We start from the raw sequence: 5,307 nt of genomic DNA on the forward strand, positions 1-5,307 counted from the left end.
TTTGGTGGCGGCCATTCTGACAGGTGTGAGGTGATACCTCATTGTTGTTTTAATTTGCATCTCTCTGATGATTAGAGATGTTGAGCATTTCCTCATATGTCTCTTAGCCATTTGTATGTCCTGTTCGGAGAAGTGTCTATTTAGTTCCTCTGCCCATTTTTTAATTGGGTTCTTTGTCTTCTTTTTGTTGAGCTGTATGAGCACTCTATATATATTGGAAATTAACCCCTTATCTGATGTAGCACTGGCATTTATGCTCTCTCATAGAGTGGGTTGCCTTTTGATTTTGGTGGTTGTTTCTTTTACTGTGCAAAAGCTTTTGAGTTTTATGTAGTCCCATGTGTTCATTTTGTTCTTTGTTTCTGTTGCCTTAGGGGATGTATCAGTGAAAATTCTGCTGCGCATGATGTCTGAAATTTTGATGCCTACATTTTCTTCTAGGACTTCTATGGATTCATGAGTCACATTTAAGTCTTATATCCATTTTGAGTGTATTCTTGTGTAGGGTGTAAATTGATGGTCTAGTTTCATTTTTTTGCATGTAGCTGTCCAATTTTCCCAACACCATTTATTAAAGAGGCTGTCTTGACTCCAGTGTATGCTCTTGCCACCTTTGTCAAATATTAAATCAGCATATTGTCTTGGGTCCATTTCTGGGTTCTCTACTCTGTTCCACTGATCTATCTGCCTATTCTTGTGCCAGTACCAGGCAGTTTTGATTACAGTGGCTTTGTAGTAGAACCTGAAATCTGGTAATGAGATTCCTCCAACTTTGTTCTTCTTTTTCAAGATGGCTGTGGGTGTTTGGGGTCTTTTTTGGTTCCATATGAACTTTTGAAGTATTTTTTCTAGTTCTGTGAAGTATGTCATTGGTATTTTGATGGGGATTGCATTGAATCTATAGATTGCTTTGGGTAGTATGGACATTTTAATGATGTTAATTCTTCTAAACCATGAACAATGTATGTGCTTCCACTTTTTTTATATCTTCCCCTATTTCTTTTTGCAATGACCTGTAGTTTTCTGCAAATAGGTCCTTTATTTCTATGGTTAAGTTCATTCCTAGGTATCTTAATTTTTTTTGCTGCAATGGTAAATGAGATTGTTTTCTTAGTTTCTCTTTCTGTGAATTCATCATTGGTATATAATATTGCTATCAATTTATTGATGTTAATTTTGCATCCTGCTTCTTTGCCAAATTCATTTACTAAGTCTAGCAGATTTTTGATGGAGTCTTTGGGGGTTTTCTACGTATAGTATCATGTCATCTGCAAATAAAGACATTTTCACTTCCTCCTTTCCAATTTGGATCCCTTTCATTTTTTCTTCCTGTTTGATTGCAGTGTCTAAGACTTCCAGTACTATGTTGAATAAGAGTGGCAAAAGTGGGCATCCTTGTCATGTTCTTAAGAGAAATGCTTGTAGTTTTTGCCCATTGAGTATGATGTTGGCTGTAGGTTTTTCATATATGGCCTTTATTATGTCGAGATATGATCCCTCTATTACCAGATTACTGAGCATTTTTATCAGAAATGGGTGCTGGAGTGCTCACTTTGGCAGCACATATACTAAAATTGGAATAATACAGAGAAGATCAGCATGGCCCCTGCACAAGGATGACATGCAAATTTGTGAAGAATTCTATATTTTTTCACCTCACACCTGTCAGAATGGCCACCATCAAGAAATCATCAAACAAGTGTTGGTGAGGGTGTGGAGAAAAGGGGACTCTAGTACACTGCTGGTGGAAATGCTGAATGGTGCAGCCACTATGGAAAACAATATGATGTTACCTCAAAAAATTATAAATTTAACTTCATTTGACTCAGTGATCCCACTTTTAGGAATATATCTTAAGAATCCTGAAACACCAATCAGAAAGAATATATGTACCCCCATGTTCCTAGCAGCACTATTTACAATAGCTAAGATCTGGAAACAGCCCAAATGTCTATCAGTAGACGAATGGTTAAAAAAGCTTTGGGCCCTGGCCGATTTGGCTCAGCGGTTAGAGCGTCGGCCTGAGGTCTGGAGAGACCCGGGTTCGGTTCCCGCTAAGGGCACGTACCTTGGTTGCAGTTTGTCCCCAGCCCTGGTTGGGTCGTGTGGGTGGCAACCACTCGATGTGTCACTTTCACGTCGATGTTTCTCTCTCTCTCTCTCCCTCTCACTCTATCTGAACAAAATATCGCAAAATGTCCTCGGGTGAGGATAAAAAAAACAAAACAAAACAAAAAAGCTTTGGTACATATACACAATGGAGTACTATGCAGCTGTAAGAAAGAAAGATCTCTTATCCTTTGAAACGACATGGAGAGTCCTGGAAAGTATTAACCTAAGCGAAATAAGACAAACAGAGAAAGACAAGTATTATATGATCTCACTTATTTGTGGAATATAATGCATATAACAGTCTGAGGACTGGGGAAATCCCAGAGAGGTGGAAGTGGGGTACAGACTGACCTTACCCAGAAGAGTGGGTAGTGGTGGAGAGATAAACCACAGAACTTATGTGTATGTATGCATGAACAATGCACATGGGCAACAAAGCTGGGGAAAGGGCGGGGAGGGTGGGAGAGGAGGAATCAGTGGGGAAAAAAGAGAAACATCTGTAACAAAAATAACTGAATAAAAAAATTGGTTGCTGGATTTTGTCGAATGCTGTTTTAGTGTCTATTGATATGATCATATGATTTTTATCTTTCATTTTGTTTATGTGGTGTATCACATATATTGATTTTTGAATATTGTAACAGACTTGCATCCTTGGGATGAATCCCACTTGGACATGGTGAATAATTGTTTTGATGTATTGCTGGATTTGATTTGCTAATATTTGGTTCAGGATTTTGGCATCTATGTTCATCAAGGATATTGGCCTGTAGTTTTCTTTCTTTGTAGTGTCTTTTTCTGGTTTTGGAATTAGAATTATGCTGGCTTCATAAAACGAGTTTGGAAGTCTTCCTTCTTCTTGAATTTTTTGAAATAGTTTGAGGAGAATGGGTATTAGTTCATGTTTAAATGTTCGGTAAAATTCCCCCATGGAGCCATCCGGGCCTGAGTGTTTGTTTGCTGGGATAGTCTTGATTACAACTTCAATTTCTTCTGTTGTTATTGGTCTGTTCAAGTTTTCTGTCTCTGCCCAGTTCAGTTTTGGGAGATTATGTATTTCTAGAAATTTGTCCATTTTGTTTAGATTGTCAAATTTGTTGCCGTATAATTGTTCATAATATTTGTTATCCATCCTTTCTATTTCTGTAGTGTCAGTTATTATATCTCTCCTCTTTCATTTCTGATTTTGTGTATTTGGATTCTCTCTCTTTGTTTCTTAGTGAGTCTAGCTAAGGGTTCATCAATCTTGTTTATCTTTTGAAAGAACCAGCTCTTTGTTTCATTGATCCTTTGAATTGTTTGTTTGGTCTCCATGTCATTTATTTCTGCTCTGATCTTTACTATTTCCTTGTTTCTACTTGCTCTGGGGTTTTCTTTTTGTTTCCTTTCTAGTTTTTTAAGTTGTGAGGTTAGTCTATGAGAAATTTTTCTTGTTTCTTGAGGTAGGCCTGTAGTGCTATGAACTTCCCTCTCAGAACTGCTTTTGCTGCATCCCATAGATTTTGTGTTGTGTGTTAATTTTCATTGGTTTCCATTAAGTTTTTATTTTCTTCCTTGATCTCCATGCTAACCCATTCATTGTTCAATAACATGCTATTTAGCTGCCATGTTTTCAAATGCCTTTGCATGTTCTTCTTGCAGTTAATTTTTAGTTGCATGCCATTTTAATCTGAGAAGATGCTTGATAAGATTTCAGTCTTCTTGAACTTGTAGAGACTTAGTTTGTGCCCTAACATGTGGTCTATCTTTGAGAATGTCCCATGTGCACTTGAGAAGAATGTGAATTCTGCAGTTTTGGGGTGTGATTCTCTGTAGATATCTATTAAATCCATTTGGTCTAGTGTTTCATTTAGAGTCTGTGTGTTCTTGCTAATTTTTCGTCTAGAAGATCTATTCAGTGATGTCAGCAGGATATTGAAATCCCCTGCTATCATTGTATTGCTGTTGGTTTCTCCCTTGAAGTCCTCCAAAAGATTTGTAATATATGTTGGTGCTCCTATATTGGGTGCATATATGTTTACTAAGGTTATATCTTCCTGTTGGATAGATCCTTTCAATATTATGTAGTTGCCTTCTTTGTCTCTCGTTATGGTCTTCATTTTAAAATTTATTTTATCAGATATGAGTGTTGCTCCCCCAGCTTTTTTTTTTTTTTTTTTGCTTTCCATTTGCATGAAAAATTTTTTCTATCCCTTCACTTTCAACTTATGTGACTCTTTTGTTGTGAGATGGGTCTCTTGTAAACAACATATATGTGAGTCATGCTTTCTTTTCCAGTCAGCTAGTTTGTGGTTTTTTATCAGAGCATTCAAATCATTCTCATTTAAGGTGATAATTGATATGTATTCATTTATTGCTATTTTTGTTTAGTGTGGTTATTTTTCTTCCTATGTCTTCTACTTATTACAGCAGTTATTTTAGCATATTTTGCAGCGCTGGTTTGGTGTTAATATATTCCCTTAGCCTTAATTTGTCTGGGAAGCTTTTGATTTGACCTTCTATTTTGAATGAAGCCTTGCTGGGTAGAGTAGTCTTCGATTCAGATCCTTGTTTTTCATGTCCTTGATTACTTCATGCCACTCCCTTCTGCCATGTAGTGTTTCTGTTGAGAAGTCAGTTGAGAGCCTTATGGGGTTTCCTTTGTAGGTAACCTGTTGCTTATCTCTTGCTGCCTTTAAGATTCTCTCTTTGTCTTTAATTTTTGGTATCTGAATTGCTATGTGTCTTGTTGTGGGCCTGTTTGTGTTCTTCTTACTTGGGGCTCTCTGTGCTTCTTGACCTTGAATGCCTTCTTCCTTCACCCTGTTAGGAAAATTTTCTGTCACTGTTTCTTCAAATATATTCTCTAACTCTTTCCCTTTTTCTTCTTCTTCTGGGACTCCTATGATATGAATGTTATTATGTTTCCAGTTGTCACTCAGTTCTTTTAAGCTATCATCCTGTTTTTTAATTGTTTCTTTTCTTTTGGTTTTCTGACTGGTTGGTTTTTTCTACCCTGTCTTCTAATTCACTGATCTGGTCCTCAGCTTTCTCTACTCTGCTGGTTAGTCCTTTTAATGTGTTCTTTATTTCTGCTATGTCATTCTTCATTTCCACTTGGTTGGTTTTCAGTGTTCCTATATCTGTACTCATGGTGCCAATGTCCTTACTCATGCTGTTGAGCTTCCTCAAGATCATGGCTCTGAACTCTACCTC

General features: G+C 37.1%; 1 non-coding gene across 1 annotated transcript; it reads left to right on the top strand.

Moving 5' to 3' along the window:
- The first annotated feature begins 1,544 nt into the window (after positions 1-1,544).
- LOC118636704 lies at positions 1,545-1,651 on the top strand. Its single transcript, XR_004960692.1, has one exon. It is a non-coding gene; the product is annotated as a U6 spliceosomal RNA (small nuclear RNA).
- The last annotated feature ends 3,656 nt before the right edge of the window (positions 1,652-5,307 follow it).

Source organism: Molossus molossus, unplaced genomic scaffold, assembly GCF_014108415.1.
Source record: "Molossus molossus isolate mMolMol1 unplaced genomic scaffold, mMolMol1.p scaffold_m16_p_2, whole genome shotgun sequence".
Lineage (NCBI taxonomy): Eukaryota > Metazoa > Chordata > Mammalia > Chiroptera > Molossidae > Molossus > Molossus molossus.